Consider the following 26,908-nt stretch of genomic DNA (forward strand, 5'->3'; position numbering starts at 1 on the left):
AGTTCACTTGGGAAGGAGACACCCCCTTTCCTGGCTGCCCCTAGAAGGGAACAGGGAGCGCACAGGCTACTCAGTACCCCTCTGCCCTCTGGAGGGACCTCCCTGACTCCCAACTACATGGTAGGTTTCAGCACCCTTCCGGCAGTGGCCAGATGACCTTTTCTGTGCGCGCAGACAGCTTGCACTTTCTCAGTTATTGTGTCCCGATGCACAATACAGCTGCTCTTTCCTCCCTCATTAGGATCCAGGATGCCTGGGTTCTAGCCCCTGCTTAGCTCCTACTTAGCTTTGTCACACTGGCCAAGTCACTTTATGTGATCCCTCAGCTTTGGTTTTCTTCTCAGTAGAAGGAAAATAATAAAAGTACTATCTTCCCCTCTTCCCGGAATACACCCTCTCTACCCATTGTATTACAATGTGTCATCAAATATTTCAGTGCTCCAATCAAGTAAAATCATTCAAATATCACTGAAGAACTCTCTTTAAGGTTCTAAAATAAAAAAAAGCCCTCAGTGTTCCTTTTGTGTCTTTGTGTTGAATTCTCTGCAACTCTATTTTCTGTAACAAAAGACAGCCAAGTTTCCTCTAATGTAGGACTCGAGGCCTGTACCATATATCCAAATTTGGTGAATTCACATCTCAGGCCTTACGCATCTTATGTGGCTTTGAGTAACTTAACTTCTCTGAGCCCCAGTTCTCTAATCTGTGAAATGAGAATCATGGCTATCTCATTGCGTTTGGTAAAGATTCAGTGTAATACCTGATCTGGGTTAGGAGTTCAGTCACTAACCCTGCCCTGCTCTTCCTGAGTGTGAGTTAGACTTGTGAGTACTGCTCAAAGCACCACTTCTAGATCTGTGTGTGCTGTAACTATCCTGTGAGTGTTTAGGGTAATGTAAGTGACTTCTCCATTTTTATGGTTTCTGACATTGAACATCAGCCTATTTAAAGTCCTCCCAATAGATATGGTGCCATTTATTTTCTTGGGGCTGCAACTTCTAATTAAGTTGAGGGATATAGGTTATTAATAATTAGGGAAGGAAAAAGGGAATCAGAACAGTGCTCTGACTTCCTTGGAAAGTATCCCCTTTCCGGAGAGGGGGCTGGTTATCCTCTGGTTACTGCACACCATGCTTTGCTAAATCGGGAGAGGGATGAAGAAGCCTCATGTTTCCTTATGTTGTTGATTTATAATGTCTGGTAAAAAAAAAAAAAAGGCACACCTTGTATGATTTCAGTCCCTCTGTATTTCCTGGTATTTGTCTTGTGGCCTCACATATGGTCCTATCTGACAGAGTGTTAGACATTCACTAGGAACATGTGCCTGTCCTTCAGTCCTTGGGTAGAGAATGTTCTATAGATGTCTCAGTTCACTTAGTTAAGCAGCTCAGTCATGTCTGACTCTTTGCGACCCCGTGGACTGCAGCACGCCAGGCTTCCTTGTCCATCACCAACTCCTGGAGTTTACTCAAACTCATGTCCATTGAGTCAGCGATGCCATCCAACCACCTCATCCTCTGTCGTCTACTGGGTTAGTTATAGAGTGACCAGGTCTTCTGTATCCTTACTGATTTTCTGGCTAGTTTTTCTATCAATTGTTGAGAGTAGGAGTATTAAAATCTCCAGTTATTGTTGTTAAATTGTCTATTTTTTCTTTCAGTTCTGTCAGTTTTCTTTCATGAATTTTGGGTCATTAAGCACATATTCATTTCTAACTGTCATGTTTTCCTAGTAGACTGACTCTTTGTTTCTAGAAATATTTCATGTCCTGGATCTATTTTATTTGATATTATTGGACCAATCCAGCTTTTTTACAATTTCTGCTTTTATGATAAATCTTTCTCATTCTTTTTTTACTGGCAATTTGTTTGTGTCTTACAACCTAAGGTATGTCTTCTTTAGATAGTGTATAATTAGATATTGCTTTTTATCTGGTCTGACAATATCTGCCTTTTAATTGGATCTTTTAGGCCAGTCACACTTAATAGCTCTATTGATATTATTCAATTTATATCTGTCACTTTATTAGCTGTTTTCTATATGTCCTCTGTCTTTATTTCTCTGTCACTACTCTCCTGGGCTTCCACAGTGATTCAGCAATAAAGAATCCACCTGCAGTGCAGAAGACACATCAGACCTGGGTGCGATCCCTGGGTCAGGAAGATCCTCTGGAGAAGGGCATGGCAACCCACTCCAATATTCTTACCTAGAGAATCCCATGGACAGAGGAACCTGGCAGGCTGCAGTCCATGGCATCACAAAGTCAGATGTGATGAAGCGACTGAGCGTGCATGCACTCTATTATCTGTTTTGGATTTAAATAAAAAATTTTAGTGCAGCATTTTAATTCCTTTGTTGATTTTTTAACCATATGTTAAGGGTTTTGTTAGTGATTGCTCTAGGTATTGTCCTATGCGGCTTAAATGATAATAATCCACTTTAGATTAATACTAAATTCCAGTAAAACCTAGAAACTTTGCTGCAAGATGACTATTGCTTTCTCCTTCCTTATGCTATTATTAATACATATAATATACAGTGTATTATATGTATATTGTACATATATCATGTATATATAGCATATTATTATATATATTATATAGTATATATACAACCTAAATTCAGTGTTTCTGTACATAATCTTTTGTTCTTAAGAAATGTTGAGAAGTGAGAAAATATGTATATATTTTTATGTTAAGCAACTAATTTTCCATTTCTAATGCTCTTCATTTCTTCCTGTGGATTTGAGTACATCCAATATCATTTCCTTTCAACTGAAAGACTTCATAAGACAGGTCTTCTAGCAATGAATTCTCTCCATCTTTGTTTATCTTGGAACATCTTTATTTTGCCTTCGCTTTTTAGTTAAGTTTTGTTTGATATGGCATTCTTGGATGACAGCTATTTTTCTTTCAGCTTTCCTGTCCTCTGTTATTTAAGATGAGAAGTCAGCCACTAATTGTATTGGTGCTCTGCTATTAAAAAAAAAAAGTCATTTTCCTCTTGCAGTTTTCAGGGTTTTCTCTTTGACTTTAACAGTTTGGCTGTTTTGTGTCTGTGTTTGACTGTCATTGCATTTATCTTATCAGGGGTTCACTGAGTTTCTTAGATATGTAAATTGATGTTCTTCACCCAGTTTGAGGGAGTTTCGCCTGTTATTTCTCTGGATAGTTTTTCTGCCCTTCCTCTCCATCTGCTCTTTCTGAGGCCCTGAGTGTGTGTCTCTTGGTGTGCTTAACGTTACCCCGCAGGTCTCTGAAGCTCTGTTAACTTTACTTCAAACTTTGACTTTCCAGTTCTTTCGATTGGATAATTTCTCCTGCTTCATCTTCCAGGTTACTGCTGTTTCTTTTGCCATCTTGAGTCTGCTCTTGAGCTGGTCTAGTGAATTTTTGTTCCAGGTACTATGCTTCAACTCGAGAATTTTCCTTTGTTTTTTAAGATTTTTGTCTCTTGAGAATGTCTGTTTGTCGATTGTTGCCATACTTTAGTTTCTCAGACATGGTTTTGTTTAGTTCTTTGAACATTTTTAAATAGCTGCTTTGTAATATTTATCTGCTAGCTTCAACATTTAGGGACAGTCTCGGTTTCTAATTACCGCTGTTGTTTCTGGTTAGAGGCCATACTGTCCTGTTTCTTTGTCTTATAATTTTGTTGTTGAAAGCTGGATATTTTAGCTACTATATTGTATCAACTCTGGGTTCTGATTTTCCCTCATGAAGACTGTTGTTACTACCCTTTTTTTCTGTTTTTGTTTTTTTCCTTTGTATAGAACATGCATAGGTTAAATCAGTGAAAACTTTTCAGTCCCACAGTTTGATCACTTGTCTATTTTTTTTATTATTATTATTGTTGCCTTTAAGCTTCTGTCTGTATAGCTTGTGTTCAGTCGCTCAATCATGTCTGACTCTTTGTGGCCCCATGGACTCTAGCCTGCTAGGCTTCTCTGTTCATGGAATTCTCCAGGCAAGAATACTGGGGTGGGTAGCCACTTCCTACTCCAGATCTGCATAGCTTAGTGGCCAACAAATGACTGGCTAGAAATTGTACTCAGACACATCAAGCCAAGTGTTCTGCCAGTGGAGCTGTGTGTGGACAAGGAGCACATTCAAAATTCAGGTCATTTTTAAGTCTGTTCTGGCTTTTGCTTTCCATTTGATCCTTTTGCATGTCTTCGATGCCTACACGCACCAGGTTGACCCCTGGTCAACCCTGAACATGCAAAAGGGTCAACCAGGGGTATGTAGATAGCTTGGGCCCATTCTGAACTCCACTTTTATTTACATCTCAGCCAAGAACAGGCTTGCCCCAACCATGACCTTGTGCTTGTAGAGCCACTGGCCTTTCCTACCTGCCTGCTGCCAAGGATTATAATTAGAATTATAATTCCACTGACAGTGCCACTGACCTAGGTCACCACCCACTGCTCCAAATCAGCTGAGCCCCTTCAGACTCAGCAGCCAAGTTGCCAGTCCTCATGCAGCCTTACCCCGGCAGAACCTCTCTACTGACCAAGCTGGAGAAGATGGAAAGAGCACGGAGCAGTGACATCACTGAATCCCATTGTTCTTGAAGTTAGTTTTTTTAGGCATAAGCACCTGTGAGACTGATATATAATTTTTGTCAATTTCCAGAGTGTTAAAATGGTGGTTTTGTCAGTTTTGTTCAATTTTATAGCTCCTTTTGAGGGGAAGGAGTTTGTCGACATCCTCACTCTGCCATAGCCAGAAATAACCCCTATAGTTTGTAAATCCTTTTATATTCATGGCCTCATTTGATCCTGACTCCTAAGTAAGAGAGACAGAACAACTATTCTTAGTCCCATTTCAAAGATAAAGAAAATGAAGATCGGAGAGGTTAAATCATTTGCCCATTATCACCCAGCTGCAAACTGTCTGAACCCGAATTCCAGCTTGCTTTTCCATCTTTCAGGGCCTTTTCTATTACTCCATGGAGCCTGAGTGAGGCTCTGCTGAGCCCTGAGCAAAGATGCCACCTTAGTTTAGGCTGCTCTAACAAAATACCTACCGTAGACTGGGTGACTTAAACACAGACACTTATTTCTCACAGTTCTGGAGGCAGGAAGTCTAATATCAAGGTTCCAGCAGATTTGGTTCTTGGTAAGGGCCCTCTTCCTGGCTTGTCGACAGCTGCCTTCTCCCTGTATTCTCACAAGGCCTTTCCTTGGTGTGTGTGCATAGAGAGAGATTGCTGTCTTTCTCTTCTTGGAAGGGCATTAATCTCAGCATGAGGATTCTACCCACATGACCTGATTTAAACCCAATTACCTCCCCAAAACCTTACCTCCAAACACCATCCCATTTGAGGTTAGGGTTTTGACTTAGGAATTTGGGGGGATGCAAATATTCAGCCCATTTGGAAGCTAAATCAGATCTTTATCTTGCTGCCTCAAAGCCTAGAAGGGCTTCCCTGGTGGCTCAGATGGTAAAGAGTCTGACTGCAGTGTGGGAGACCCAGGTTCGATTCCTGCATTGGGAAGATCCCCTGGAGAAGGAAATGGCAACCCAGTCCAGTATTCTTGCCTGGAAAAACCCATGGACGGAGGAGCCTGGTAGGCTACAGTCCATGGGGTTGCAAAGAGTTGGACACTAATGAGCAACTTCACTTTCTTTTCTTTCAAAGCCTAGAGAATTCCGTTGGTCCCTCAAGTTTATCAGAAGCTAAACTTCAGGAGACAAAGGATAATGCCAGCCTTGCATGCTGAAGCCGAGGGCCGTCCCTCTTCTCACCACTAAGATGAGAGTGGAGTGGAGCTTCTTCCTCCTCCAGCCATCATACTGAGAGACCCTGTTGTCTTTCTGGGGGGTAGCCCCTGAATTATAACTATGGCACATGTTTAGTTTGATGTTAAGGTTTTAACAGTCATTTTCTTTTTCTGGCTTCCTCTGTTTAACTGTCCAGCAGAGAAAGGTGACATTTGCTTTAAGATCCAGGGATTTACAACCCCTCGAGTCAGAATATCATCTTTCTGTGCCACAACAAAGGCTTACATTTGCAAACTTTGGAGCCCAACAAGATTTGCCTGACTCTCCAGAGAGTAGTGTAAGCTCAGACTCTTGGAAAGGACTGCGGCCACCTCTGAAATGGCCCCAGAGCGGTCAGCACGGGCAGGTTCTCACAGGGAGAAGGTCCTGGACTGCTCTGTTGTTAATGTGCACTATGACTCTCGATGTTAGAACCAATTCCCTAGTGATGATGCGTGCGTGCTCAGTCGTATCCGACTCTTCGAGACCTCATGGATCGCAGCCCACCAGGCTTCTCTGTCCATGGAGTTTTTCAGGTAAGAAGACTGGAGTGGGTTGCCATTTCCTCCTCTAGGGGATCTTCAGACCCAGGGATCAAACCCAGGTCTCCTGCATCTCCTCCGTTGGCAGGCAGATTCTTTACCCTTGAGCCACCTGGGAATCCCCTGCCTAATGATGATGGTATTGAGCATTTACCATGGACTAAATATTATGCAAGGAGCTTGACGTATAAAACCTGGGTGTCCCCAGACCTCCTCAGCCTATAATCTCATTGATTGTAGTAATCCAAATTTTCTGAATTTTCCCTCGATGACTTGTGAGGGGAAAACTCACCCCTAGCCTTTTCTCAGGCCTTTCTGTAAGACTCCAAGGGCCTCACATGTTCTCAACAAAAAGTCCACTCTGGTCCATTTACATCACATTCCTTGTTAACATCCTCTCTTCCCACAAGCCCACAGGAAGGCGGCCGTGCCTCTTGCCTTGAAGTTGGAGTCCACACAGCACCATTCTTCTACCTGAGGGGTCTTGCCCTAAGGTGTCCGGACACTGCAGACCCTCAGACTTCCACTCTGTCCACACTGCACCATAAACATTCCGTTCCCTCGAGCAGGAGGAAGACGGACCCTCGCCCCAATTCTGTGCTAAAGCTTGGCCCTGAGACACCAAAGCAGCATTGCTGGTGTTCAGAATGTAGTATTCCTTCAGCTTCCCAGAAAGGCTCAGACCTGACCCCGGACTCAGGCAGAAGAGCTGACCTCCCTATTTCTGTTGGGGGTTCTTTGCTGTATAATGAACTACACAAAACTCAGTGACTTAGAATAATAGCCAGGTATTATTTTTCACACGGCTGGCTGAGCAGTTTCATGAGTCCTGCCCAGGGTGCTCATGAGGCTGCGATCAGCTGGGGGCCAGAAAAGCCAGAATGGCTGTGCCCCCTGTCTGGTGCCCTGATGGAGTCAGCTGGGAGGCTGGCGTCTCTCTCTCTCTCTCTCCCCTCCCAGATGGTCTTTCCCCTTGGCTAACTTGGACTTCTTTCATAATGGCTGGATCTCAAGAGAAAACATTCAGGAGGAAGGAAGCCAGAAGTTACTGGTCCTCTTAAGGTCTAGGTCCAGAATGAGCGTAGTGTTCCCCTCCCTGTGATGGCTATTTCAGCCAGTTAAGTAGTCCCAGGACCAGCCAAGATTCAAGGGAGAGAAAATAAACCCCACTTGCTGAAATGAGGTTAGTGACAAAGAATTTGCAGCTAGCTCTAATCCACTGTCATCCCCTCAGTTCTTGAGGCTGTCCCCAAGGAAACTTTCCTCCTTGCAGCCGCTGTACTCTCCATGTAAATTAGTTGAGCAATTGGAAGCCTGAGGAATCGATGATCCCACATGAACATCAGTTTACTCTCAGTGGGAGCCACACCATGGATTCCATAAGGTCTTACTTCAGTCAAGAGAAGTGGATTTTGTTATTCTTCAATTTATAGATGAAGAGACTAAACTCAGAAAGATTAGGTGATTTGCCCAAGGTCACAGCTAGTACTGGCCATGTCAGGATTCAAGCTCAGATCAGCCTAAAAAGCCCCAAAGCTCTTTTTGTTACCCCATTCTGCTTCTTATATCTCCAGGTCTCAATTGTCTCCAGTGTGAGTTGTGAAATTTAGTGAAGAACAGAATGTTTTTCAGGAAGCATTATAGCCCTAAAATTTTATTATTCTTCCCCACCTATCACCTTCATGGTGGTGCTAGTGGTAAAAAACCCACCTGCCAATGCAGGAGACATAAGAGACCCTGGTTCCATCCCTGGGTTGGGCAGATCTCCTGGAGGAAGGCATGGCAACCCACTCCAGTATTCTTGCCTGGAGAATCCCATGGACAGAGGACAGTCCACAGCGTCACAGAGAGTTGGACATGGCTGAAGCGATTTAGCACACATGCACACACGCATCACCTTCCTGAGGAGACCTATCTTCACCTGCTGCCTTTCCTGCTTTTCTGCATCTCTATTGGCAAGATCTCCTCCCCATAGGATTTGTTTGTAAGCATCTGCTACTGTTTTGTTTTGTTTTTTTATCCAAATGACTCTTATACAGAAAAGTGAAAGTGAAGTCACTCAGTCGCGTCCGGCTCTTTGCGACCCCATGGACTGTAGCCTACCAGGATCCTCCGTCCAAGGGATTTTCCAGGCAAGAGTACTGGAGTGGGTTGCCATTTCCTTCTCCAGGAGATCTTCCTGACCCAGGGATTGAACCCAGGTCTCCCACAATGTAAGCAGACACTTTACCATCTGAGCCACTAGGGAAGTCCTCTTACACAGAGGTCCTTCAAATTCCTGGTGAAAGGGAGTTAAATTCTCACAGCTCTTAGTCCCATTAAAGCCTTGAATATTCAGTACATTTCCTGCCGGCTCAGTCAAGGGTAGGAGTTTTCAAAGCATCTCTCCCATGCTTAAAAGCTTTCCTTGGCTTCCCCGCTGCCATCAGGGCAGAATCTAAGCTCTTCCCCTAATACACAAGGCCTCTCAAGGTCTAATTGGCTTCTCCCGTCTCATCTCACACAGCCACACTGAGATGCCTGCAGCTTCCTGTAAGTACAGGTGTCTCTGTCGCCTTTGTTGCCATTACCTAGAAAGCCTACCTCCACTCCTTCTATCCCTGGTTAATGCTTACTCTTTCTTGAAGACACAGTGCATATATCATAAAGGAAACTCGACCTAAAAGTCTGTGTCTCTCCTCCCATAGCACCTCAGGCATAACATTGTCATCTCACTCACTGCTTTATGTTGAAAGTAACTATTTATCTCTCTCCTTGCAAATACTGTGAGCTCCCTGAAGACCAGAGTTGTGTTTCATTCTTCTAACACCACCTTCCTGTACCACTGCAGTCTTGCACAGAGCAGGCATCCAGAGAATGGCTGAAATGAACACGGAACAAGCTGTAAACTCCATTAGGGCAAGGCTCGATTTGTCTTATTCATCACAAAATCCCCAGTGCATAACACACAGCAAGGGCTCAATAAATATTTGCTACTCATGCTGTTTCTTCTGCCTGAAATAAGACTCCTCATTCATTGCCTTATGTCCAAATCCTACCTATTCTTCAAGTAACTATTCCAGTTCTCCATTTTCCACACCTCCGCTCTTGGCCCTGATGGAGTAACTGGAACTGGACTAGCTGTGCTACCATAAACAGTTGTAAAAAAAAAAAGGACAAAATATGTGAAATTACTGTTCTCAGATACTGGATGAAAGGCAGCACAAAAATATGGTCTCCAGGAGAAACAAACCAAACCATTTCAGCTGGTGGTTGCCCCAGCTCTCAATTTAGAGAAACTTTATGAAACTTAGAGGGGAGGAGAGGTCAGAGAGACCTCAGCTTTCTTACTGAGTTAGAGACAACTGACAAATCTGGATTTGTGTGACAGGGTAGTAATAAGAGAGAATTGAGAAATTTCCATAGACATCCTTTTTAGTCTCTGGCCACATACTAAGCTTCACATATGTAGGGAAAGATCCCAGAATGCTGGGCAAAGAACATCTACTGGGGAAAGAGCAGCTATCAGGGAATAAAGCAACTGCCAGGCAGCTGCATGCTAAAGCTCACACAAAGCTGAGAGATGTTTAAGTTCTAAACATCCAGAGTAGAGAGACCTTGTCAAACATCCCAAGCTTTCTGTCGAGACCCCCAAAAGACCATGCCTTAGGAATAGTGTTAATATACACATAAAGTCTACTTTCAGCCTATTTTAATGAAGCCAAAATAAGCTTTGAAAGGATCAAGCTAATCTGCAAGTAAATTAACTGCCTACCTAAATAAAAACTCAACACTTTTTAAAGGAAGACAACAAAAATTCAGACACCGAACATCCTAGCATCTGTAATGTGCTAGGTGTACAATCAAAAATTTCTATATATGCAAGAGAGGTAGATATAGGACCCAAAACTAAGGGAAAAGTGAGTGCATGCATGCTAGGTTGCTTCAGTCACGTCCAACTCTTTATGACCCTCTGGACTATAGCCCTCCAGACTCCTCTGTCCATGGGATTCTCCAGGAAAGAATATTGGAGTGGGTTGCCATGCCCTCCTCCAGAAGATCTTCCCGACCCAGGGATTGAACCCACATCTCCTGCATGGCAGGGGGATTCTTTACTGCTGAGCCACTAGGGAAGCCCAAGAGAAAAGTAAGTTGATAGAAATAGAAATTACAAAGATGATAGAATTAGCAGACAAGGACTTTGAAATGGCTACTATAAATATGTTCAAGGAGTGAAAGAAAAATACAAATGTGAACAGACAGAGAATTTCAATAGGTTAGTGGAACCAGATAGAAATTCTTGAATTGCAAACTAGAATATTTACAATGAAAATTTTACAGATGGATTTATCCATAGATTAGATACCGTAGAAGAAAAGATCCATGAACCTGAATGTAGAAAAATAAAAATTATCCCACTGAAGCAGAGGAATACAAGAAAAAAGGACTGAGCAAATGAATAGAATCTCACTGACCTGTGGGACAATATCAAGTGGTTCAACATGTAATTTAGTTCAGTTCAGTCGCTCAGTCATGTCCGACTCTTTGTGACCCCATGGACTGCAGCATGCCAGGGCTCCCTGTCAATCACCAACTCCTGGAGTTTATTCAAAGTCATGTCCATTGAGTCTGTGATGCCATCCAGTCATCTCATCCTCTGTTGTCGCCTTTCCCTCCTGCCTTCAATCTTTCTCAGCATCAGGGTCTTTTCAAATAAGTCGATTCTTTGCATCAGGTGGCCAAAGTATTGGAGTTTCAACGTCAGCATCAGTCCTTCCAATGAATATTCAGGACTGATTTCCTTTAGGATGAACTGATTGGATCTCCTTGCCGTCCAAGGGACTCTCAAGAGTCTTCTCCAACACCACAGTTCAAAAGCATCAATTCTTCGGCGCTCAGCTTTCTTTATAGTCCTACTCTCACATCCATACATGACTATTGGAAAAACCATAGCCTTGACTAGAGGGACCTTTGTTAGCAAAGTAATGTCTCTGCTTTACAATATGCTGTCTGGGTTGGTCATAACTTTTCTTCCAAGGAGCAAGCATCTTTTAATTTCATGGCTGCAGTCACCATCTGCAGTGATTTGGGAACCCAAAAAAATAAAGTCCATCACTGCTTACCCATCTATCTGCCATGAAATGATGGGGCCAGATGCCATGATATTAGTTTTCTGAATGTTGAGCTTTAAGTCAACTTTTTCACTCTCCTCTTTCACTTTCATCAAGAGGCTCCTTAGTTCCTCTTCACTTTCCACCGTAAGGGTGGTGTCACCTGCATATCTAAGGTTATTGATATTTCTCTGGGCAATCTTGATTCTAGCTTGTTCTTCTTCCAGCCCATTGTTTCTCATGAAGTATTGTGCATATAAGTTAAATAAGCAGGGTGACAATACACAGCTTTGACCTACTCCTTTTCCTATTTGGAACCAGTCTGTTGTTCCATGTCCAATTCTAACTGTTGCTTCCTGACCTGCATACAGATTTCTCAAGAGGCAGGTAAGGTGGTCTGGTAGTCCCATCTCTTTCAGAATTTTCCACAGTTTGTTGTGATCCACACAGTCAAAGGATTTGGCATAGTCAATAAAGCAGAAATAGATGTTTTTCTGGAATTCTCTTGCTTTTTCTATGTTCCAGTGGATGTTGTCAATTTGATCTCTGGTTCCTCTGCCTTTTCAAAATCCAGCTTGAACATCTGGAAGTTTACGGTTCCCGTACTGTTGAAGCCTGACTTGAAGGATTTTGAGCATTACTTTACTAACATGTGAGATGAGTGCAATAGTACAGTAGTTTGAGCATTCTTTGTCATTGCCTTTCTTTGGGATTGGAATGAAAACTGACCTTTTCCAGTCCTGTGGCCACTGCTGAGTTTTCCAAATTTGCTGGCATATTGAGTGCAGCCCTTTCACAGCATCATCTTTTAGGATTTGAAATAGCTCAACTGGAATTCCATCACTTCCACTAGCTTTGTTTGCAGTGATGCTTCCTAAGGCCCACTTGCCTTCGCATTCCAGGATGTCTGGCTCTAGGTGAGTATAGTGATCATACCATCATGATCCTCTGGGTCATGAAGATCTTTTTTGTATAATTCTTCTGTGTATTCTTGCCACCTCTTCTTAATATCTTCTGCTTCTGTTAGGTCCATACCATTTCTGTCCTTTATTGTGCCCAATCTTGGCATGAAATGTTCCCTTGATATCTCTAATTGTCTTGAAGAGATCTTTAGTCTTTCCCATTCTATTGTTTTCCTTTATTTCTTTGCATTGATCACTGAGGAAGGCTTTCTTATCTCTCCTTGCTATTCTTTGGAACTCTACATTCAAATGGGAATATCTTTCCTCTTCTCCTTTGCCTTTCACTTCTCTTCTTTTCACAGCTATTTGTAAGGCCTCTTCAGACAACCATTTTGCCTTTTTTGCATTTCTTTTCCTTGGGGATGGTCTTGATCCCTGCCTCCTGCACCTCAACACATAATTAGGGTCCACTTAATATGTGATTTGAAGTTTTTAGGATCAAAGAAGGAGCAATAGGAGAGAGATGAGGATTGTGAAATATTGATGAAATAATTACTGAAGTTTTTCCAAATTTTTTATAAACCCACTGATCCTAGAAGTTCAACAAACCCAAAGAACAAGCACAATGAAAATCATAATTTGTTTGCTGAAAATCAATTGTAAAGAGCAAAGTCTTTAAAGTGACCAGAGAAGGATACAAGTTCCTCCTTTTCCATAAGCTGGTTTCTCCACCTATAATGCTACCTCTTCTTCAGACTGTTATCTTTGTGCTAAGCTTCATCTCCCCTCCAAGATTTTGGACTTTTTGATGGCTAGAAATTCATCTTACTCTGATGCTATCGCAGGGTATTACTACATCTTGCCAATAGTAGCTGCTCAGCAAATGTTTGTAGAGTGAGTGAAGGACTTGAGTGAACAAAAATAAGAATAATGCAGATTGTTTATCAAATTCTGCGTCTCTAAGCAAACGATTGCTAATAAGCAATAGGGTTCAGGTCACCCCACAAGGGAATTATACCTCCCCCTTCAGAATAATATATTTAAAACTGCAATTCATCAAGTATTCACTGAATACATGGCACTGTGGTGATTCCTTTATACACACCTAAGTCTTATAATGAGAAAGCTAAGGAATAGACAGTTAAATAAATTATCTATTACATAGATAGTAATGATGTTGCTAGGATATCCTCTCAAGATTGATTTTTTTTAAATGGTGCTTTTCACCATTTTGCTGTGCTCCTTACACCCCCATTTCTTAATCATGTATTTTCATACTTCTGTGCTTTTGCTCACGTTATTTATTCCTTACGTCTCTACTACCTTTTCTCTTATCCACCAGTTAAAGCCCAATTCCTTGCTCAAGGACACATCAGATGCTGACTTTGGCAGGAAGTAGGTTTATATACCACCAAGAATCTGTAAGGTGGAACCCTACTGAATGCCTTGGCTGTTTAAAGTCATTGGGATTCTGAGATGAAAATATGTTTTCTGCCCTAAAGAACCACACGATCCAATCAGATAGAAAGTCCCATGACAAGTGAGCTGAGTACAGGACAGAAGGGAAGTGTGGGGACTTGGAGGACCTTAAACCAGCCTGGGCTTCCCAGGTGGTGCAAGTAGTAAAAACCCCACCTGCCAATGCAGGAGACCTAAGAGATGTGGGTTCTATTCCTGAGTCAGTTAGATCCCCTGGAGAAGGGCATGGCAACACACTTCAGTATTCTTGCCTGGGGAATCCCATGGACAGAGAAGCCTGGCAGGCTACAGTCCATAGGGTCGCAAAGAGTTGGAAATGACTGAAGCAAGTTAGCATGCATGCAGAGCAGCCTGGGATGATCAGGGAAGGCTTCCTGGAAGACTGATACCTGAGATGAGTCTCAAGGATATGAGGACCGGCTGAAACATAAAATACTGCAGTAAGAAAAAAATCCTTGTGCCTACATTTGAGGACACAGTGGTAGAGGGGCCAGTCATTGGGATGGTGGGAATAAATCCTCTAAAAAGCTGCTCTTTCTTCCTAGCCTCTCCTTCTTTCCAGCAGGATTTTGTAGGCCTGAATTCCTATTCTTTTCCTAAGAGAAGTCTGCAGTGACTCTTAACTCCTGCTTACCAGAAGGCACAAAGAATTAAATTCCTTTTGAATGGATCTACTTTAAGAGTGAGACGTTAATGGCTCACAATTTTTCAAATTTAGGGAAAATCCATAGTTGTCTCAACTTTATAGCTTGGTATTATTGGATAATCAAACACAACTATTTTCTCAAACTGGAGTGGGGTTTCCCTGCCCCCTTCCCTGCTCTTCCCAGCCGCCTCCAAAGGCAGAGAGGCAAAGGGAGGGGCAGCCAGTATTTTGCCTGGGCCCAGGCCCACATTGCTCTTTTTCTTCTAGACTGTATAATTGGCCCTTGCAGACAGAGGTTAATTTCCCACTGTGAGTTTCCTACCAAAGTAGCCTGAGTCCTGGGGGGGGTGGGGGGTGGAACCAGAGGAGAAATTGCTTCCAGGTGCCACCTGGTCTCCCATGGCTGTGAGGGAGGCCACATGGGGGAAGTTCAAGGAGCAAGGGCTTTGGAAGTGCACAGACTGGGTTTGAGCTGAGCTGTTTACTAGCCACGTTCCCTGGGGCTGGTGGTCTACTCTCCAGGCTTCAGTTTGCTCTTCTGTAAAACAGGGATATACCACCCTATTAGCCATGGTAAGAGAGACAATAGGCCTGAAGAGCTTATTGAGCAAACAACCTCTCGGTTGCTAGGTACAATACTGTCTCTACGTGCATCTTTCTTCCTCCTAGAACACTTCCTTTCTGAGGTGTTTGGATAGCCTACATTCTGAATATTTCCCTTCTGTCAACAGGAAGTGATAATGATTTTTTTTTTTTAACCCGAAAGGGGATGTGTGGTTTCAATGAGAAAATAGACATATTTTAAAACTCTTTGTTTCATCTTTCCACCAGTGTTTCTTGGGAGGGCTTCACTGGCATTTTGGATGGTTGTTGTTACCACCCCTGACTCCAGGGTCCTAGGTATCAGTAGCTGCTTTTTAAGTCATGGTGACCACCGAAAACCACCTCCAACAACTCCAGTCACATCCAACGTGTGCACACACACACACACACGCACGCACGCACACCATGCACCATTAGAGAGAACCCCGCCACGTGACAACTTGATCTCTCCTGTCCAGAGTGTACCGACTCTGTGTCCTGTGCCCTGAAAGCATTACTATAGAACCAGCAATTCAGATGTGGAGCATTATTTTTAATGTGTATTTATTTTTAACATCTTTTTCATAATTGCACAAGTAATACATGGTGGTTGAAAAAGTCAAGCACCAGACGTGTGTGACAAGTGAAAAATGAGAGTCCACAGCATTAACATTTTAAACATTTATGCTATTTTTATTATAAAAGTAATAAAGCCACATGTTAAAAATTCAAACAGTGCTAAAGGGTATGAAATGAAAAGTAAAAGTCTTTGCCATGAACCTCATCCTGTTATGAAAACTTTTAGTGCATCTTTCTAGAAATTTCTAGGCAGTGTCATATGTCGGTATACCCTTTCCAAATACAGGTGGAATCACATACTCAATTTGTTGTTCTGAAGGTTGGTGCTGGTCTGTTTTCCCACTGAATAATATATCTTGTAGTTCACTCCCTAGCAGCACATTTAGATCTTACTCATGCTTTTTGGCAGCCTCGGAATAGCCCATGGAATAGAGAACTCGGTCTTTTCCGTCTTCACTGTGACAAGCAGTGCTGCGGTGGAGATCGTGGTCAGGACCAGCAAAGTCCCGTTGTTGACTGAGTCCCGTTGTGGGACTAAGAGGGTACAGACCCGGCGCCGGGGGGAGGACACTCCCAAGTGAAGCCACACTGAGCCGCAGAGACCAGAGGAGTCAGGCGCCCTGGGTCCTGGCCCCAGTGCAGCCATCGTTTTTGCCTCTGGGGCCGCAAGAGGCCTCTTTGGGCTGTAGTTGACACCGCTGTAAAATTTGGGGGTGGGGCAAAAGTCACAGCTATACCTCTAACATGTCTGTGGTCTGAAACTATGAAAATAAGTTCTAGGCTAAACACCGTGACCCAATAAAGGAGGCAGAAAAGGGAGCTGATCCTTTTTATACTCTGCACTGGGCCACGACTATGTTCCCGAGGGCACCACAGCTTGGAGGGGAGCGGGACGTCAGGGAGGTTCCTCCATGGGGCTCGGGGACAACCCCGTGAGGGGTGTGCAGAGGCCCTGGAGCTCCTGAGTTTGCAGATGAGAAGGCTGAGCCGTGGGTTAATTACTCTCTGTGAACACATCACGGGCTTTCTCTAAAGAGAGCTCTTAACACTCATTCTTCATGTTTTCAGAAGATGAAGCAAGAGAAAAGGGGCTGAAATGAAAGCCCTGGAAATGTTCGTGGGATGGAGAGGGACTTATTTGATGATTAGGATTAAACAAAAATTAGAAAGCGGAATTTGCTACCAAAGGATATTGTGTAAGTCTCTCGTTCTGGATGTATTCAAACATAGTTAAAACATCTGCCTAGAGACAGGAGAATGTGGCCCAAACTCTTTCTAGGTGCTTTCCTGTGTCCTGTGATTCTTCCACAGTCTTTTCAGTGCTACACTCGGATCAAAATGTTCCCTCTGGTTAATGTTAACAAAATCAGGCAAATCTTGACACTAATGATTAGCATTCTGATGAAGAGTTGATATCAAACACAGCTGTTGATAAGCTCTAGGGTTCAATAGGGCTAATTTATTAATAAACCGGTTGCAGGCTTTTATTCCTTCCTTGTAAGATTTGACATTATTCGGGTGTGCGTAGAAGATTAAGCTTAAGGGGATGCAGCTAAAGAATGTAGTGGGTCAGGTTAGGGCCTGAGTGGTATGGATGGAGCACAGAATGATAAAAAGCTAAAGGGAATCATGAAAACCAGAGAACAACTGAAAATCAGGCTATCTGTTGAGAAACAGCCCCCTGAATCTTAGCCCTCAGGCAGGGCAGAGATGATTGGCCTGTGATTCCCTTCAGATTCAGTCTCATCTGTGAGGGCTGTTCACCATTTAATCCAAACAGCCCCTCTCCTAGGTATTAGTTTCAACTGCTATGTAACAAATTACCCCCAAATTTAGCCACTTAGAGCAGCAACAGCCACATTTATTATTTCACACAGGTTTTGTGGGTCAGGAATTCACCAGTGGCTTCACTGGGTGGTCTAGAAGAACCGAAAATTTTCATCACATTCTGTCTGCCTCGACATTCCAGGAGGACAAAAAGCCTAGAAGAAAGAGAGAACTACTCCCAGTGAATTCAGAGTAAGAATCAAATTTTCCTCAGGGATGGTATCCTTCTCCTGGTACCCCCTCGGCTGAGGACTTGACAGGAAAGGCAAGGCTCCATCAGATGTGGAGGATCTTCTGAGTGCAAGTGGGGGAGTGCAAGGCAATGCCCTGTTTTTGTCTGTGTGAGCTTTCTTGCTGGTGCTCAGACCTCGAGGAGCCCAGGGAGACCTGACGGTAATTGAGGAAGTTGGCTGACCTCCCCTGAACCCAGAACCTATAAAGAAAAAGACTGAGGAGTAGAAGCTAAGCATTTCTGCATGACAAGAAAAAACAACATCAGCGTTTTATCAAAGGAAAGTGGGAAAATATTTGCATTTTATGAAAGGCATTAATCTTTTTAACATATGGAAAGCCTTAGACTCAATAAATAGAAAAAATAAGCAACCCAATAAGAAAAAATGCGAAGACATTACATCAATTCATGTCGTTGTTGTTTAGTTGTTCGATCCTGTCCGACTCACTGCAACCCCCTGGACTGCAGCACGCCAGGCCTCCCTGTCCTTCACCAATTCCTGGGGTTTGCTCAAACTCATGTCCATTGAGTCGGTGATACCATCCAACCATCTCATCCTCTGTCATCCCCTTCTCCTCCTGCCTGCAATCTTTCCCAGCATCTGGGTCTTTTCCAATGAGTTGGCTCTTTGCATCAGATGGCCAAAGTATTGGAGTTTCAACTTCAGCATCAGTCCCTCCAATGAATATTCAGGGTTGATTTCCTTTAGGATTGACTGGTTTGTTCTCCTTGCAGTCCAAACATAAATATAAATATCTGATAAACATGGGAAAATGCTCAAAGGGACTAATAAAGTGATGAATATTATTTTCATTTTTATTGGAGTATAATTGATTTACAATGTTGTATTAGTTTCAGATATACAGTATAGTGAATCTGGTATGTTGTTTTGTTGTTTAGTAGCTAAGTCATGTGCAACTCTTTGTGACCCCCGTGGACTGCAGCACACCAGGCTTCCCTGTCCTTCACTATCTCCCAGAGTTTACTCAAACTCATGTCCAATAAGTGATGCCATCCAACCATCTCATTCTCTCTTATCACCTTCTCCTGCCCTCAATCTTTCCCAGCATCAGAGTCTTTTCCAGTGACTCAACTCTTTGCATCAGGTGGCCAAATTATTGGAGCTTTAGTTTTAGCATCAGTCCTTCCAATGAATATTCAGTGTTGATTTTCTTTAGGATTGACTGGTTTGATCTGCTTGCAGTCCATGGGACTCCCAAGAGTCTTCTCGAGCACCACAATTTGAAAGCATCTATTCTTTGGTGCTCGGTCTTCTTTGTGGTCCAACTCTCACATCCATATATGACTACTGGAAAAACCATAGCTTTTAGTATACAGAGTGTTGTCAGCAAAGTGATGTCTCTGCTTTTTAACACACTGTCTAGTTTTGTCATAGTTTTCCTTCCAAGGAGCAAGCATCTTTTAATTTCATGACTGCAATCACTGTGCACAGTGATTTTGGAGCCCAAGAAGAGAAAATCTGTCACTGTTTCTGCTTTTTCCGCTTCTATTTGCCATGAAGGGATGGGATAGGATGCCATGATCTTTGTTTTTTGAATGTTGAGTTTAAGCCAGCTTTTTCACTCTCCTCTTTCACCTTCAACAAGAGGCTCTTTAGTTCCTCTTTGCTTTCTGCCATTAGAGTGGTATCATCTGCATATCTGAGGTTGTTGATATTTCTCCTGGCAATCTTGATTCCAGCTTGTGATTCAACCAGCCCAGCATTTCACAGGACGTACTCTGTATATAAATTAAATAAGGTAACAACATACAGCCCTGTCATACTCCTTTCCCTATTTTGAACCAGTTCATTGTTCCATGTAAGATTTTAACTGGTGCTTCTTGACTCACATACAGATTTTCTCCGGAGGCAAGTAAGGTGGTCTGGTATTCCCATCTCTTGAAGAATTTTCCACAGTGTGTTGTGATCCACACAGTCAAAGGCTTTTGTGTAGTCAGTGAAGCAGAAGAAGATGTTTTTCTGAAGTTCCCTTGCTTTCTCTCTGATCCAGTGAATGTCAGCAGTTTGATCTCTTGTTCCTCTGCCTTCTCTAAAGCTTGTACATCTGGAAGTTCTCAGTTCATGTACTGCTGAAACCTAGCTTAAGGGATTTTGAGAATAACTTTACTAGCACGAGAAATGAGCACAATTGTACAGTGGTTGAGCAATCTTTGGTACTGCCCTTCTTTGCATTTGGAATGAAAACTGACCTTTTCCAGTCCTACAGCCACTGCTGAGTTGTCCAAATTTGGTGATATATTGAGTGTGGTACTTTAACAGCATCCTCTTTTAGAATTTTGAATAGCTCAGCATATACATACATCCACTCTTTTTTAGATTCTTGTCCCATATAGGCCTTTACAGAGTATTGAATAGAATTCCCTGTGCTGTACAATAGGTCCCTATTAGTTATCTATTTTATATATAGTAGTGTGTGTATGTCAATCCCAATCTTCAGATTTATCCCCTCCCCCACTTACCCCCTGGTAACCATAAGTTTATTTTCTACATCTGTGACTTTATTTCATTTGTAGATAAGCTCATTTGTATCCATATTTTTAGATTCCACATATAAACAGGAACATGATATTTGTGTTTCTCTGTCTTCCTTCACTCAGTATGACAGTCTTTAGGTCCATCCACATTCCTGCCAGTGGCATTTTCGTTCTTTTAATAGCTAAGTAATATCCCACTGTGTATATGTCCCACATCTTTATCCATCCCTCTGTTGATAGACATGTAGGTTACTTGTATGTCCAGGCTATTGTAAATAGCGCTGCAATGACATAGGGGGTGCATGTACCTTCTCAAATTATGGTTTTATCTGGATATATGCCCCAGCATGGGACTGATGGATCATACAGTAGCTCTATATAGAGCTTCTACATCATTGGCTACAAAGAAAATAATCAGTGTGATTTCAGTATTGACCATCTGGTGATGTCCATGTATAGAGTCTTCTCTTGTGTTGTTGGAAGAGGGTGTTTGCTATGACCAGTGCGTTCTCTTGGTAAAACTCTGTTAGCCTTTGCCCTGCTTCATTCTGTACTCCAAGGACAAATTTGCCTGTTACTCCAGGTGTTTCTTGACTTCCTACTTTTGCATTCCAGTCCCCTATAATGAAAAGGACATCTTCTTGGGATGTTAGTTCTAGCAAGTCTTAGAAGTCTTCATAGAACCGTTCAGCTTCAGCTTCTTCAGCATTACTGGTTGGGGCATAGGCTTGGATTGCCGTGATATTGAATGGTTTGCCTTGGAAATGAACAGAGATCATTCTGTTGTTTTTGAGATTCTATCCAAGTACTGCATTTCAGACTCTTTTGTTGGCTACTCTATTTCTTCTAAGGGATTCCTGCCCACAGTAGTAGATATGATGGTCATCTGAGTTAAATTCACCCATTGCAGTCCATTTTAGTTCGCTGATTCCTGAAATGTCGACGTTCACTCTTGTCATCTCCTGTTTGACCACTTCCAATTTGCCTTGATTCATGGACCTAACATTCCAGGTTCCTATGCAATATTGCTCTTTATAGCGTCGGACTGTGCTTCTATCACCCGTCACATCCAACCTGGGTGTTGTTTTTTCTTTGGCTCCATCTCTTCATTCTTTCTGGAGTTATTTCTCCACTGATCTCCAGTAGCATATTGGGCACCTACTGACCTGGGGAGTTCATCTTTCAGTGTCCTATCTTTTTGCCTTTTCATACTGTTCATGGGGTTCTTAAGGCAAGAATACTGAAATGGTTTGCCATTCCCTTCTCCAGTGAACACATTTTGTCAGAACTCTCCACCACGACCCATCCGTCTTGGGTGGCCCTAGACGGCATGGCTCATAGTTTCAATGAGTTAGACAAGGCTGTGGTCCATGTGATCAGATTGGTTAGTTTTCTGTGATTGTGGTTTTCAGTCTGTCTGCCCTCTGATGGAGAAGGATAAGAAGCTTGTGGAAGCTTCCTGATGGGAGAGACTGACTGAGGGGAACCTGGGTCTTGTTCTGATGGGCGGAGCCATGCTCAGTAAATTTTTAATCCAATTTTCTGATGGGTGGGGCCATGTTCCCTCCCTCTTATTTGCCTGGGGCCAAACTATGGGGGAGGTACCTCCTTCAAAAGGTCCCATGCATGCACTGCAACACTCAGCACCCCCAACCCTGCAGCAGGCCACCACTGACGCATACCTTGGCTGGAGACTCCTGGACACTCACAGGCAAATCTGAGTCAGTCTCTTTTGGAGTCACCGCTCCCTCCTCCTAGGTCCTGGAGCATAAGGTTCTGTTTGTGCCCTCCAAGAGTCTATTTCCCAGTCCTGTGTAAGCTCTGGCAGCACTATGGTGGGGTTAATGGTGACCTCCTCCAAGAGAGCTTATGCCACACCAGGTCTGCTGCACCCAGAGCCCCTGCCCCTGCGGCAGACTGCCACCAACCCCGTACCTCCTCAGGAGATGCTCAAACACAGTTCCGTCTCAGTCTCTGTGGGGTCTCTGGGTCCTAGTGCACACAAGGTTTGCTTGAGCCCTCTGAGCTTCTCTGGAAGAAATAGGGTTTGATTCTAAACACAAATTCGCCCCTCCTACCATCTTGCTATGGCTTCCTCACTGCCCTTGGAGGTGGGGTATCTCCTCAAAGTTGCTCCAGGACCTGCCATCTTGCTGGGGGCCTCTCTGACCCTGGACGTGAGAAGCTCTATACCATCAACAAAACCAAGAACAGGGGCTGATTGTGGCCCAGATCATGAACTCCTTATTGCCAAATTCAGACTTAAATTGAAGAAAGTAGGGAAAACCACTAGACCATTCAGGTATGACCTAAATGAAATCCCTTACGATTATACAATGACAAAAAGATTCAAGGGATTAGATCTAATAGACAGACTGCCAGAAGATCTATGGATGGAGGTTTGTGACATTGTTCAGGGAACAGGGATCAAGACCATCCCCAAGAAAAAGAAATGCAAAGAGGCCTTACAAACAGCTGTGAAAAGAAGAGAAGTGAAAAGCAAAGGAGAAAAGGAAAGATATACCCATTTGAATGCAGAGTTCCAAAGAATAGCAAGGAGAGATAAGAAAGCCTTCCTCAGTGATCAGTGCAAAGAAATAGAGGAAAACAACAGAATGGGAAAGACTACAGATCTCTTCAAGACAATTAGAGATACCAAGGGAACATTTCATGCCAAGATTGGGCACAATAAAGGACAGAAATGGTATGGTCCTAACAGAAGCAGAAGATATTAAGAAGAGGTGGCAAGAATACACAGAAGAACTATACAAAGAATATCTTCATGACCCAGATAATCACGATGGTATGATCACTCACCTATAGCCAGACATCCTGGAATGCAAAGTCAAGTGGGCCTTAGGAAGTATCACTAGGAACAAAGCTAGTGGAGGTGATGGAATTCCAGTTGAGCTATTTCAAATCCTAAAAGATGATGCTGTGAAAGTGCTGCATATGCCAACAAACTTGGAAAACTCTTCAGTGGCCACAGGACTGGAAAAGGTCAGTTTTCATTCCAATCCCAAAGAAAGGCAATGACAAAGAATGCTCAAGCTGCCACACAGTTGCAGTCATCTCACATGCTAGTAAAGTAATGCTCAAAATTCTCCAAGCCAGGCTTCAGCAATATGTGAAGTGTGAACTTCCAGATGTTCAAGCTGGATTTTGAAAAGGCAGAAGAACCAGAGATCAAACTGCCAACATCTGTTGGATCATCAAAAAAGCAAGAGAATTCCAGAAAAACATCCAATTCTGCTTCATTGACTATGCCAAAGCCTTTGACTGTGTGGACCACAACAAACTGGAAAATTCTTCAAGAGATGGGAATACCAGATCACCTGACCTGCCTCTTGAGAAATCTGTGTGCAGGTCAGGAAGCAACAGTTAGAACTGGACATGGAACAACAGACTGGTTCCAAATGGGGAAAGGAGTGCATCAAGGCTGTATATTGTCACCCTGCTTACTTAACTTATATGCAGAGTACATCATGAGAAATGCTGAACTTGATGAAGCACAAGCTGGAATCAAGATTGCCAGAAGAAACATCAATAACCTCAGATATGCAGACAACACTACCCTTATGGCAGAAAGTGAAGAAGAACTAAAGAGCCTTTGATGAGAGTGAAAAAGTTGGCTTAAAATTCAACATTCAGAAGACTAAGATGGTAGCATCTGGTCCCATCACTTCATGGCAAATAGATTGGGAAACAGTGGCTGACTTTATTTTTTGAGGCTCCAAAATGACTGCAGATGGTAACTATAGCCATGAAATTAAAAGACGCTTACTCCTTAGAAGAAAAGTTATGACCAACCTAGGCAGCATATTAAACAGCAAAGATATTACTTTCCCAACAAAGGTCTGTCTAGTCAAAACTATGGTTCTCGCAGCAGTCATGTATGGATGTGAGAGTTGGACTATAAAGAAAGCTGAGCACTGAAGAATTGATGCTTTTGAACTGTGGTGTTGGAGAATACTCTTGAGAGTTCCTTGGACAGAAAGGAGATCCAACCAGTCCATCCTAAAGGAAATCAGTCCTGAATATTCATTGGAAGGACTGATGCTGAAGCTGAAACTCCAATACTTTGGCCACCTGATGCAAAGAACTGATTCACTGGAAAAGACCCTGATGCTGGGGAAGCTTGAAAGTGGAAAAAGAATGGGATGACAGAGGATGAGATGGTTGGATGGCATTACAGACTCAATGAATATGAGTTTGAGTAAACTCCAAGAGTTGGTGATGGACAGGGAGGCCTGGCATGCTACAGTCCATGGGGTCACAAAGAATCAGACACGACCGAGCAACTGAACTGAACTTAACTGAACTGATGGTAGCTCTGTTTTTAATTTTTCTGAGTTTTTTAAGCCATTCTCCATAGTAGCTATACCAATTTATATTCCCACCAACAGTGTCAGAGGATTCCCTTTGAAGTCATGAGTATTAAAATGACTTTAAATATCTTACATCTGTCAGATTAGCAAGGATTAAAAATTTTAAGACTATCCAGGGTAGCTCAGATTGTGGGAAACATATGTTATAGGTAAAAGTATAAAATCTACATTCTCTTTTGGAAGATGATTCAGCCCTATCTTTGTGAAATGTTAACAGCTCTTGTTCTTTGACCCAGCAATTTATCTTTGGGCATGTAAAAATACTCATTTGAGTGTGGGGAAAAATGTATGTGTGACATGTGTACATCAGATGTGTAGTACGGGACTTCACATAGAGTTGGTATCAAACCAGTGACACTTTATTTATAAGCAAACACTCATAAAACCTTCATGCTTCTAAGCAGTTTCCCTATTTTCATTCATTTAATTCTCACCAAAACCCTTTGAAGCAAGCATTATTTTTATTCCATTTTTACCTCATTTTACAGATGAGAAAACTGAGGCATAAAGAAACTAAGGACCTTGAATAAGATCACAGATCTCATCAGTAGCAGAACCAGGATCCCATCTCTGGCTGACTGGCCCTTGATATTTACTCTGTTCCAAATACTGTGCCAGGCTTCATTTACAATATTCTAAGCCTTATACCAATATAACAAGGCAGATGTCCAGTGGGGCTACTGTGACTGCGGAGCTGGAGTTTTTAATTTAATTTTAACTAATTAAAATTAGTTATTTTTATTTAAAATTTTAAATGGTTAGTAGCTCCAGGGTCTTGTTCTTAATCACTTTGCCTTTATAGGCGTACCTCTTTTTGTTGTACTTTTTTTTTTTAAATTGGGCTTCATCAGATGTTGCATTTCTTTTTTACAAATTGAAGATTTTTGGCAACCCTAAATCACATCTTTTGATGCCATTTTTTCCAACAGCACTCACTCACTGTTTGTCTCTGTGTCCCATTTTGGTAATTCTGCCAACATTTCAAACTTTTTCATTATTATGATACTTGTTACTGTGATCGGTGACCAGTGATCTTTGATGTTACTGTTACAAAAAGAGGATAACTGACTGAAGGCTGAAGTGATGGTTAGCATTCTTTTTTAGCAATAAAGTATTTTTTAATTAAGGTAGGTACAAGTTTTTAGATACAGTGCTATTTCACACATAATAAGACTATATAGTAGAGTGTAAACATAAATTATATATGTACTGGGAAACCAAAAAACATTCCTGTGACTTGCTTTATTGTGATAGTTACTTCGTTGCCTTGATCTGGAACTTCATGTCTCTGAATTATGCCCGTTTTAGTTAAGATTAGTAATGCTAGCAGTAGAAGCAAGAGCGGCCCTCTTCTGCGCCGTTGGAAGAAAGAATTTTATGGCAGAGCTGATTCAGAGGGGAGCAGCTGCCTGTGGAGTAAGCAGGGAGTTCCTTGTGCCAGGAGGTGTGTCGGCAGTAACCTTGTCTTGAAAGAGATTCAGGCATTGGATATGGGAAGGCCGATACAGGAAGGGGATGGGCAGCTGTTGATATTCAAGGTCCAGTCCAGCCAGGAGACCCCGATCCTAAGAGACAGATGCAGTCTACAACCTTCATCCCACTAACAGGTCAGGTGAGAAACTGTGTCACCAAAATTTTCCTTTTCAAGTAATCTCAAGGGCATCTCACGCCTCCGAGGAGGAGGAATTAACATTTACTTGATATTTACACTGTGCCAAATACCGTGCCAGGCTTCGTTTATAATATTCTAAGCCTTACACCAATATAACAAGGCAGATGTTGCAAATCCCCATTTTGCACTTGAGGACACTAAGGCTCAGAGATATGAAGTAACGTATTAGAGATCACAAAGCAAGAGGCACAGATGGGGCTGAACTTAAATCTGTCTGATCCCAAAGCCCCACCCCCCTTGTCTTCCAGATGAGAAATCTGGGGCTCAGAGCAGCGCAAAGAATCCAGAGGCAGGAGGGCCTGGAGACAGGTCCTGGCCCACCTCCCCTTCCTCTTCCCATGACTGGGATCCCCTCCCCATGTCCCTGATAGTTGGATGACCAGCCACTTCTTCTAGAACATTCCCTGAGGTCCCTATTGCATAACTGAGAAAACCAAGTTCTGGTTAGACTGGCAATTTGCTCAATGTCTAAGAAAGTCACAGGCTGGGGCTCAAAGCCAGGGTTTCTGACTCCGTGTCCTAAACTGCCACCCACCGATGCCCCAGCTCCCACCACCCACTGCCTGATCCCATCACCCTATTCCCCTCACCCACCTCATCCTACCTTACCCCCCACTCCCCTTAACCCACCACCCCCACAATGATCAGAAACTACCCAGGACGGACATGGGCCAACTCCAGGGGCTGAGCAGGGCTTGCCTTTTATTC

General features: G+C 42.8%; 1 protein-coding gene across 10 annotated transcripts in view; it reads left to right on the forward strand.

Annotated features, from left to right (window-relative positions):
* TENM4 (teneurin transmembrane protein 4) overlaps positions 1-26,908 on the forward strand; it is an 816,614-nt gene that overhangs the window by 461,233 nt on the left and 328,473 nt on the right. The window lies entirely within an intron of this gene.

This window comes from Cervus canadensis, chromosome 29 (genome assembly GCF_019320065.1).
Source record: "Cervus canadensis isolate Bull #8, Minnesota chromosome 29, ASM1932006v1, whole genome shotgun sequence".
Taxonomy (NCBI): Eukaryota; Metazoa; Chordata; class Mammalia; order Artiodactyla; family Cervidae; genus Cervus; species Cervus canadensis.